Raw genomic sequence first — 12,599 nt, 5'->3', positions numbered from 1 at the left:
TGCTTCTTCATGTGTTTTATGAGAAAGTTTTCGGGTAGTAGTCGCAGATATATGACTTTTCACCAGAATGAACTTGTAAACGTACTTTTATGTCGGAATATTAAGAAAACACTTTTGAAAAATATTTGTAAGAACGTGGTTTTTCTCCAACATGAACTTTCATGCTCCTTTGAGTAAGGCATAAGTGTTATAAAACAGTTTCGGACAACGTTCACACAAATACGATTTTTTGCCCCTAAAATTAGCTCTCATGTGTGTCGTCAAAGCTGAAGCTAGAGAAAATTCAAAAAATATCCAAAGAAATGTGGCGTTTAGAGAGAATGACACCTCTTGTGTTTCTTTAAAGCTAAAGCGTAAGAAAATGACTTCGAGCAATATTCACATGAATACGGTTTTTCGCCAGTGTGGATTCTCACATGAGACTTTAGAACTGAAGCGAAAGAAAATGACTTGAAGCAGTATTCACATGAATGCGGTTTTTCGCCAGTGTGATGGATTCTTACATGAGACTTTAAAGCTAAAGCATAAGAATATGATTTCGAGCAATATTCACATGAATACGGTTTTTCGCCAGTGTGATGGATTCTCACATGAGACTTTAGAACTGGAGCGAAAGAAAATGACTTCGAGCAGTATTCACATGAATACGGTTTTTCGCCTGTGTGGAATCTCACATGAGTCTTTAAAGCTAAAGCATAAGAAAATGACTCTGAGCAATATTCACAAGAATACGGTTTTTCGCCAGTATGGACTCTCAAATGTCTCCTTAAAGATGAAAGATCAGAATATGTCTTTGAACAAAATTCGCAGGGGTGTGATTTTTGGCCGGAATGAGCTCTCACGATATGTCTCTTCAAATTTTGAGCTTGAGAAAATGTCTTTGAGCATACATCGCACGAATATGGCTTGTTGGAAGTATGGACTGTCATATGTCTCTTCAAAGCTGAAGCTACAGAAAATACTTTTGAACACCATTTACACGAAAAGGATTTTTTAGCAGTACGGACTCTAAAAGGCGTCTTTGAAGGATGTGTGTTTTCGGCAGAATGCAAACGATTGTGTTCCTTTAAGCCTGAAGCAAAAGAAAATGACTTTGAGCAATATTCGCATGAATATGGCCTTTCGCCAGTATGAGAACTCATATGTAACGTTAAATGCGAAGCTTGATGAAACGCCTTGGGACAATACTTGCACGAGTAAGGTTTTGTGCCAGTATGAATCCTCATGTGAACCCTTAGAGCTGAAGAGTCGGAAAATGACTTCGAGCAATACTCGCATGAATACGGTTTTTCGCCAGTATGAACTCTCATATGAATCTTCAGATTTGAAGTTCGAGAAAACGTCTTCGAACAGAATCCGCAAGGATAAGGTTTCTCGCCATTATGGACCATTTCATGTTTCCTTAAACCTGATGCTTCTGAAAATGTCTTCGGACAAATGCTACAGATGTATGGCTTTTCCTTACTGTGGGTTTTCATATGACGTTTCAAAGCTGAAGCTTCATAAAACGTCTTTGGGCAACACTCGCATAAGTGTGATCTTTCGCCAGAATGGACTTTCATGTGCCTCTTCAACTGCTCAACTTGAAAAAAAGTCTTCGAGCATTCACTGCAGAAATATGTCTTCGTGTCAGAATGAACCTGCGTATGTCTTTTTAAAGAGGAAAGAGCGGTAAATGCCATTGTGCAAGTTCCACAAACATATGGTTTCTCCCTAGTGTGGACTTTCATATGACGCTTCACAGATTGAGCACCAGAAAATGTCTTGAAACAAGTTTGGCACGAAAATGCTTTATCACCGGTATGAACCCGCATATGTCGTTTGAACTGTGAAACTTGAGAAAAAGCCTTTGGGCATTCACTGCACAAATACGGCTTTTCGCCAGTACAAACATGTTTGTTTAAATCTGAAGAATCAGTAAAAGTCTTTGAACAAGTTTCACAGACATACGCCTTTTCATCAGCTTGGGCTTTCACGTGACGCTTTAGAGCTAAAGCATCAGGAAATGTTCTTGAACAACATTCGCATAAATATGACTTTTTAGAGATATTAACACTCATGTCTCCTTAAGTATGAATAATAGAAAATGTCTTTGAGCAATATTCACACAAATGGGTTTTTTTTACCAGTATGAGTTCATATATTTCTCCAGTACCAGTATGAGTTTATATATGAATAGTAGAAAATGTCTTTGAGCAATATTCACACAAATGGGGTTTTTTACCAGTATGAGTTCATATATGTCTCCAGTACCAGTATGAGTTCATATATGAATAATAGAAAATGTCTTTGAGCAATATTAACACAAATGGTTTTTTTTTTTATCAGTATGAGTTCATATGTCTCCAGTACCAGTATGAGTTCATGAATAATAGAAAATGTCTTTGAGCAATATTCACACAAATGGGGGTTTTTTATCAGTATGAGTTCATATGTCTCCAGTACCAGTATGAGTTCATGAATAATAGAAAATGTCTTTGAGCAATATTCACACAAATGGGGGTTTTTATCAGTATGAGTTCATATGTCTCCAGTACCAGTATGAGTTCATATATGAATAATAGAAAATGTCCTTGAGCAATATTCACACAAATGGGGTTTTTTACCAGTATGAGTTCATATATGTCTCTTCAAATATGAAGCAAGCTTATGGAAATACTTTTACACAAAAACACAACATTGTTTTTGATCAGGATGGATTTTCATAGATTATGCCCTAAATGCATAATAGAAATACCATTGCAAAAATCGACAAGAGTAAGTTTTGCTGAAAAGAATTCTCAAATAACCTCAGAAACCACAAGTGCTGTTTTCCGTCTTAGTAAAGCATACAACGAGTATGTATTTCTTGAAATAATTCCAAGTTTCTTTTAAATTTATTCATACTTACTTTATCATATTTAGTTTTGCGTAAGCCAATCTTAAACAAAAAAAAAAAAAAAATCACTGCTGCCGAAACTGTTTTACTCTGAGTGATAACTGTTGCCAAGCAAAACGAAATCCAGATCGTACACACTGCAAGAACTTCAACAAATATTATTTCTATCTTACATTGTTCGATAAAAACGAACAAGCTGATGTTCATCAAAAATAGATTTGCTGATGGCGACTTCACTGCATCTTCTTCTGTAAGTAGGTTAATTAATTTTACAAAATACTGATTTTACGAGTGAGTTTAAGGAACAAGTCTCTTTCAGTAGTATTTGAACAAATGTATTTTTGTCTAAGCAAGTATCAGTTGTATTTCCAACTTGAATGAATAAAATACTTCACATACATTTGTGACTTTACAAAAGATGAGTCTGGTCTTGTAGCATACTAAAGTTCGGAAATCCACAACAACAGACTGCTGGTCAGCTCACTCAGTAAAGGAGTGCGTTACAACTGTTTGTTTTAAGTCTTAAACTTAAATTTCGGAAAAGTCTGAATGAGCTGGAATTCCATCAAACATTTTATTTCATAATGTTCCTCTGATTTACATCATCCTTGATAAAGCCCAGTGTAATGAAGTCCAGATTACTGCTGAAACCAAATACAAAAAATTAGTGTACAGTTAAAAAAAAAAAACAGATTTAAGCCCAATGGGCACAGAAATTAGAGGTGCGACATCGATGGCAAAACAACGATGTTTCAAAATATCGATGTTAGAAATCAAAACATCGATGGTATTGATACATCGATCAAAAAACATCGATGTTTCCAAAACATCAATGTTTTAAAACATCGATCTTTTTATCAATGTATAACATACATTTTTGAATATACTACACTAATTTAAGCGATACAAAAGAATACGTACCCGACGATTATATTGAAAATACTGAACCTCAAATCATAAATATAATTTAATAGAATAATTTCGCCACATCTTGGTATTATAGTGGGACAAAAATTGATTAAAAAAAAACAAGCACCGATTAATACAAACTAGTTAAAGCAATAAGGAAATATTTTCAAACTGAATGAAACTAAAAGTAAATTTACATCAAAAAAGAATCTAAGAAAAAACGTATCATAGCACTTACGTCAGTTGAATGATGTCAGTGCTAATTATTTTAAAAATATAAAATTAAGTCTAACAATTATTTTTAAGAGCAAGAAATATGTGTTGTACTGTTAGTTAATAATTAAAGAAAGTAATGGAGGGACGACTTTTTGGGGAAATCGATAAGTAACCCCATGCATTGGTGTTGACAGTTTGGAAAAAAAGAAGTTTGTTTACTTTGTCCCCCGGAAGCGCATTTCTCTTTTCGCAGACTATCCCACCAGACAGAGAAACATCTCTTCCCGATGGAACAGAAGTTACCATCACTATCAAATATTTTAAAGCAACTTTCACCAGCTCTGAATTTTTAAAGTTACAATTTTCACCGTAGTAACGTATAGGATTTTTCTTTAGTTTAAGAACTGGAGTCTTGAAATATACTGCAAGTTCTGGCACCAGACTACCAGTGTCAGGTTCTTCCAATAGCTTTGACCTCTTCCTCACTCTCTAGTTAATCTTCTAGTATCTTGCAGTGATCTCCCCAAAAATCATCCTCTACACAGAAAAATTGATCTTTTAAAATGGGTGCGAAAAAATGATTTTTTTTTTTTTGGCAACTCCATAAGTAAACTTAATTACCTAGCGAGATAATTAGAGCAAGTTTTATGACAATTTTCGATTAAAATGTAAAAACATCATCATCGAAAAAATATCGGAACCAAAACATCAATGGTCCAAAAACATCGACATTGATGTCGCACCCCTACACAGAATATCTAAGCTGTGCACCCAAAATATTTTTTTTTTTTTTTTGTTGAAGAAAATATGTGTACCTCTCAGAATCAGAGTAACTGAAGTCCAAATACGTCCGTTCATTAGTGCATTGTATGTAGAAGCCTATTCTGCATCGAGCCATGTAAACGTAATTCTTTAAAAAAAAAGAAAGAAAGAAAAGAAAAAATCGTTTTTAATTTTTTACTAGGGTTAAAAGAGCGCGCGTCCCATCCTTTGCATGCGCCAGAACAAAGTTTCTCCCGTTTTCTGTAAAATTATCATGGTGTGATTCACTTCCCTCTGGCTCTGAGGGACAGAAATTACAAAGTAGAAAAAGTAGGACTGAATTCTAAACATAACCATTGAGAGGAAAAAAAAGTTAACTAAAAACTATGGTTCATATCGTTGAAAATTGAACTGAAAAGTAAATGATAAATTCATTATGTGATATACAGGGTGTGTTGCCACAGAAGTTCAAGAATGAAATTCCCTGACATTTCCAGGTTTTCCAGTCGATTTTAGAAAAAATTCCAGGATAATGAATGTCAACTTATGTTTTTTAAAATCGATACATTATAATTTTTGGTGTGACAACAAGTGGTGTGACATCTTTTTAAAAAACATTGATGTTTAAAAATAAAAAAAAGATGTTCAAAATAAAAACACCAATGTTTTAACAAGATAGATGTTTCCAAAACATCAACAGCGCCACTGTTCTGATTAACATGTGAAAAAATTATTAGCATTGTGATGAAGGGATAAAATCGTAACATCTTTCTTTGGCAAGTAAGGATCTATGAAAATCATAATTCATTCTGTCTCAAAAATAAAAAAATTATGCTAAATACTCTTTGCAATGAACTACACTATTCTTCTAAAATGGACTTTAATATTTATTTAAAAAAAGATTTTTTGCAAATCCTTAACTTTAAAAGCAATTGAAGTACTAAAAATTTGAATGTTCATTTTTACTTCCTTTTACAAAAAAGGAAGTATTGTATTCGCGAAAAAATTTTCACTCAAAAATCGCCCTTAATTTCCATTTTGCTCACCCCCAAATGAATGTTGAGTTTTTTTTTCGATTCGACCACATGCGGAAAAGTGCCTAAGAATGTATAGACACGCGAAATATCCATTTTGACCATCACCGAGGTAATTACAACGACTTTTCTCGTGACGTCTGTATGTATGTGCGTATGTGTGTATGTGCGTATGTGCGTATGTATCTCGCATAACTCAAAAATGGTATGTCCTAGAAAGTTGAAATTTGGTACATAGACTCGTAGTGGGGTCTAGTTGTGCACCTCCCCTTTTGGTTGCTTTCGGATGTTCCTAAGGGGGTCTTTTGCACCTTTTTGGGGGGAAATCATTGTTAATATCAATGCAAACTTAAGTGGTGTTACAATTTGGCGGACACTTGGCGATATATCGCCAGTCTTTTGGTCGCCAAGTTTTGCCAACTTGGCGGAAAATTTGGCGATTTTTTTTTATCTGGTTTTAATTTGGCCATCGTTTTTAATATTTAGAGATTAAACTATTGAATCACATTAAAATTGCCAATAATGGGAAAATGACATTAAAATGGAGTAAAAGGAAGTCATGTGAGGCACACATCAGCTCGTTTTTTACAACTTATAGTATTTTTACAAAAATTATAATATTAACTCAATACAGTTAAAAAGTTTGCAAAAACAAATAAATAAAGTCATTTTACTCTAGAATTAATTAAAATAACTTCCAACCATTGAAATAATGGAAAAGTTTGAAGGATGCATAAAGACTGAAATCTCAAACGTACTAAGCAATATTCGGCAAAGTCACTTTCAATGCTGGCATGTTTCCTAAAAAACACGTTTCAACTTGTAGAAGCTAAAATTTTGAGACTTTAAATTGTTATGATCACTCATTTCATGAAAAAGAAAGAAAAAAAAGTAGAATGTAGGCTATTAAAATACTACTAAGATCACACTGTACTTTGCAGAAAATACTAGTAATTTCCAGCTAAGCATGGCTTGATATTTTGTTTTTCAAAAGAAGCAAAATAAAATGTAATTATACAAATCAGAGTTTTATAATTTTCGAATGGATTTTTTTTTTTTTTTTTTCAGCCTTATGACATTTAGTACTTTAAAAATGAGCTTGACTTTTCTACCTCTCAACTATCAGGAAAATTCGCTTATCTGGAATGCGACATTTACCACACTTCCACATTCTTATGCAACAGTTTCACCCATCAGATGCAAAAATTGAGGAGGAATTCCCTCACATTTCCAGAAATTTCAATGATTTGTGACTTTTCCTGACAATTCCCTGACCATTTTAGGTGATTTTCATTTTCCCTGACAATTCCAGGTTTTCCATATTTTCCAGGTGCGCGGCAATCCTGGATATAGCATCCTTGTTCTAGCATAATTTTTAGGTAGTGTAAAAAGTTGCAAAACACTAGAATTTGATGAAGCTACTACTTGACTCGTATAAACTTAACTTTTTAATAGAAAGAGTTCAAGGGTGGCTCAAACATGATGTTATTCAGCTTGTATAAACTAAGTTTTTTTGAGCAATCACGAATGGGGTCGTTTCCAAAATTTCAAAAGTATTTTTTTCCGAAAGAGCATGCTTAAAAACATAGGATCTGACCATTTTTTAAATAATTTATTTAAGTTTAATATTTTTAAAAAATTACTTAAATCGGTGTGCTTTCATTGTTTACACTTCTGCCGTGTGACATCACAAATGATGAAATGATATTCAATGTTGCCATTCACAGAACAAAATATTTAATTCGCATCTTTATTCACGTGTGTTGGCAACGATAGGGTTGATAGCAAGCGTAGAGCGCAATTTTAATACGCTGCTTGATTATCATAACGTGGAAACGTAGTAGAAAGATGCGCCAAATTGCATCATCTCTGACGTCATAAATACCACGCCTTGTATGAGAAATCGGAGATTTAAAAAAATTAATTTAAAAAAAACTGTTAGGAAAATAAAAGTATTTTCTGAGTCCATGTTTTTTTTTTTTTTTTTTTTGCTCATTCTATCCATTTCAATGATTAAAAGTAGTACTTTTGACTGAAGGAAACCACCCCATTGCTTATTATCCTCACTTGACGGTCGTTGATGTTAGTTTGATTTTTTCAGATTGCCATTGCGATGAAATAATGTCTAGTTCGTTCTTGTTTTTTAAATATTTATTTAGAGAGACAAATTTTCGTCGTCATAGTTACAAATCGTCTGAAATTTGCGTTAATTATTATTATTATTATTCAATTTCAGGCTAAACTTAAGCACATTTTACATGTGCAATTGTATAAAAATGTACAAAACAAGATTAAATAAGTAGATATTCTTTGTATGATCGCCAGAACAAATTTCCACCATGAAATGCTTTGTTATATTTTACAGTTTTAACTTAAGTTTAGATTGAAGGTTAGGAGAGTTTACTTACAAAGCCATTCAGAAAATTTCAAAGAATTTACTTTTTTTTATAGTGAGAATTGTTATGAGATGAAATGTTAAATAGTATTTCTCGAGTTTACATTTAATGATACAGGTCTATTTACTGAGATATGCTGATCATCCATGTTTGTTCTAAGCAAATTTAAAAAAAAATGAATTTAATAATGAAGCATTGATGCTGGAGTTAAGGGGTGATCAATTACTGCTTTTCTAAAATGCTACCAATACCAGTAATTAACTAAAACGGAAAAGTAATGAACTGCTGTTAACTTTAAAGCTTTTTTTTTCTTAAATCCAAGTGATTACACACACGTTTGCACTAAGAATAAAATATGATAGCACTTTTACTCAGAAAAAAGTATTTTTTTAACCAGTAATTGATAAGTACGGTTAATTAATAAATGCTCTAGGTCCACGACAGATAAATGTAGATAGTCGCCATATCTCTATAACTTAAAATAGTTTTTTTTTTTTTTTTTTTTTAACGTTACTATTACCGTATTACCTCGCATTATCCGGCATGCCGCAAAATACGGGGGTCACCAGATTTTCAATAACACTTGCCTGGTCCTTTTTGGCACGCCGGAAAAATAGGGGTTAGGAAAAAAAAATTGATATCATAAAAAATATATGGGTTCAGCTTAAATATAAGTTCTATACATATCTTATTATAGTATTAATAAACAGTTTAATTTCGTAAAAATATTTACTAACAATGTCATTTGTTATTTTACCAAGAAAAATATTGTTTAATAACGAATAGTTTTATAAAAATTAAATTTAAACTAAGTAATCAAACATTTAAGCAGTAAGTTACCACCCCTTAACCAGTACTAAAGAATTTACTGCAGCTATCAATTAATAAAAATTAAACTTAACTCTCTAAAAGGAACGTAAAATAATCATTAAAACATTTTTTGAACTACAGGCTGCCTCATAGTGAGCACTAGCAGCCTCGTGCTGTAGTTGCCGGCGTGGGAGTGTTCCTGGGCGGAGTGGGTGAAGAACGTCGGGAGAGTATTCTCCTGGTAGGGTCACCCAAGGCGTGAAGGCCACTCCAATATGCTCAGCTAAAGCCTGGGGCATCCGAGGTAAGTCAGTCCTCCACCTGTTTTCTGGTGCTCAAGTTCTTGCAACTAACGGAGGCTGCTTTCTTTCCCCACCCATGAGTGATACAAATTGCAGCAACAATGATTGCTTCTGAATTGATTATTTTATTGGCATATAGTTAAATCCATTAATGGCGACCTACCATAAATAACAAGCACACATTATGTGCAATACACGCTTTTTTTTTTTTTTTTTTTTTTTTTTGAAAGAAGGTTACTTTTGGGTTTTTTTTTTTTTTTTTTCTCTTACAGTGATTTGCTTTTTGATTGAAACTGAACGGGGAAATTGACTTTTGTTTTGTTGCAAAACAAACCAAATTATCCGGCATGCCGGAAAATTCAAATTTCCCAGCATGCTGGTCAATTTCGCTTTTTTCCGGCATGCCGGATATTAGGTACTACAACAAAAACTATCCACGCCGCCCAGAGAGTATGTCAGTCAGGAAACTAAGGCGCAGTTTGCGGAGGGGGCTTGGCTTGGAATTCGATTAGTGTAGATTGAAGAGGGTAAGGTTATGGGAAAGGGCCTGGGCGCTAAAACGGACATGTTGCCCGGCTGTATACTACTACTAAATATTATGTACATAAAATACTACTCACTAATGTACATTCCCTCATTTTTTGATGCCGCATCGTAAAAATTTGCTAGATCGTGACTTTATCGTCATTAGAAAGCCTAACTGATGATAAAACGACATCAACAGGTAATTTTTAACAGCCAAACAAAGGTGTAGAAGTTATTACGGAAGAGTGATGCAAAAACCACCTAATCTCTTACATAAAGTACACCGCCAGCTCAGTCATTCCAGCCGATGACCGCAGTATTGTGCTTTTTATAGCACTCATCAGCCCGGAATAGGAAGTAACTGAGCCGGAGGCGGAAAACACCTTAAATGAGCCAAGAGTGCCAAACAAACTGGTAAAACTGGTTGTAGAATTAGCACACTAGACGAGTGACCGCAGCAACGGTGTGGTTCAACTCAAAGATTGAAAGCAAAGCTAGGTATTTTGCAGTAAGGGAGATGCTGATGAGTGCTAAAAAGCACGAAATTGCAGTCCCCAGGATGGATTAATTGAGCAGGCGGTGTATTTTATGTATTTCTGCCTTAGCCCTGCCTTAGGGCGGTAACTTACTGCAAAACGGAGCTATTCAAATCTCAGGCTAACCTGGAAATAAGGAAAAACTACTAATTTAGTAGGGTTGTGGGCTCTTGGAACAGCTTACCAGAAGAGGTGGTAATGAGCAAGGGGGTGAATAGCTTTGAAAGAGGGCCATTGATCTTCATTGGGGACGAATAAATTGACTGGGACCAGCCTAGCTGGGCCAAGAGCCTGTTGTTAGTCGTCACATTTGTATTTGTATTTAAAACACCTTATGTAAGTTTTGCTTTTACATGGCTCACTATAGGTTACAAATACAGTAGAAGACCATTATAACGCCGACCTATGTAACGCAATTCTCTATAAACCGCACAACTTTTCAAATGTAAACAATAGGTTTTGAAGCTTAAAAAATCCCTCTATCTTGCTTTGCAAAAATAAAAATTGTTAGGCAAATTAAATTTTGAAAGTTTTCCATCTTTCCATCTTAGTTCAAAGCTTTTAAATTGAAAATTAGTGCTCATAGTAAACAGAAAGTACAGATGGCTCTTGAAAATGCAGCTGTTATGCAAACCATGAAGCTAGCAGAAGTGCAGGATAATGCACTTTCTTTTGATTGTGAAACATATTTATTTGGGAATAACTAATTGTAGTATTTGTGCTTTAATATTCATTTCAGATAAAACTCATTCTGAAGTGCTAATATATAGATATATTCTGAATGTTAGTTTCAAAATTTGAAATCATCTATATAACGCAAAATCCTGTATAACGCAAAAGCTGTGGTCCCAAGGTGTACGTTATAACGGTCTTCTACTGTATAAAAAAAGTTCGTCTATGTAGTTGACAAATTTACAAAGATAAATGTCGCCGAATACCGTCATTATTTCTTTGATTTGATAATATAGAAAAGTATATTGTTGGCTGTTAAGGTCGTGGTTAGCCTTCTTAACACTTCAGTGTCCTAATAATATGACAACGGACTATCGGGAGGAGGATATGATCATATGCTGCTTATATAGGTACAAAGTGTTCCGTTTTAACCTGCAAGACCTCTATTTTCGCAACCGTTAGGCCTAGAACCTAGATGTATACTTCCAATTGCAAAAATGTTCAAAATCAGATGCTCAGTTGAGATATTGAAAGTTTGGAGTAAAAATAAAAATGAGTCAAAAAATACAAAAGTTACCTTTTTATACGGACCCTAGGTCCCCTAACTAATATTTAGAGAAATAATCTCCATTGAAAACTATTACTGACACAAAAAACTTGATATTTGTGCGACCAAAACTCAAGGACATATTCCATTTCAAAGTTTTAAGGGACCATACAGAAGATAAGACTGGTACGTATCGCCCTTTCAGAAGAATGATAGGTTGTCAAAGTAAGAAAAACAAAGTATTTATATTTTTCATTGCAATTCAAAAATAACCTCGTGATTAAAATAATTTCCAATTTCACGAAAACAAAAATCCTTTTGCTGCTTCCTCCCCCCCCCCTTCCTTTGGAAATAAACCGTTTACACAGACATAAAACGAAATTTTATAGACATGTTTACATAGGCGGATTTAGGACTAAGTTCCTGGGGGGAGGCAGGGTTTTTTTTTTTTTTTTGAGCAACATTTTAAATTGCCCCCCCCCCACCCATGTTTTGATCTGTTTTCCTGCGATGCATAAGGCCTTGCTTTACTTTTTTTGTGTGTCGTTTTCATTAATGTGTGTTTTTATGCTGTCCTTTTTGAATTGACCTTAAGAGAGGTGACTGTTATATCAAGAGGGCTCGACACAGGGCTCGAAATATTCTATATCCCACTTAAAAGGACCCTTTTAAGTGGGATATAGAATATCTCCAATTTTAGGGGGTTCAAAGGTTTCTCCCTCGGAGGAAATTTTGTAAAATGGATAAAAAAATTCTGTATTTTGAAGCCTTATAAGGGTTAATTGGATAGACAAAAATATCGGGGGGAAATAGACAAATAATTTTTTTTATAAAGTTTTATGATTTAAATGTGCTTTGTGATGTAAATTAATACTTTAAAAGAAATAGTGTACAGTTTTAGAAAATATGTAACATGAGAGGAACATACTACTCATTAGAACAATTCATAATTTATACACTTGATAAGAAATAAAATAGAAGCACACTTTGCTGAGGAAGTTCAAAGACTTGT

Source organism: Uloborus diversus, chromosome 7, assembly GCF_026930045.1.
Source record: "Uloborus diversus isolate 005 chromosome 7, Udiv.v.3.1, whole genome shotgun sequence".
NCBI lineage: Eukaryota > Metazoa > Arthropoda > Arachnida > Araneae > Uloboridae > Uloborus > Uloborus diversus.
This window is presented reverse-complemented; position numbering follows the sequence as displayed.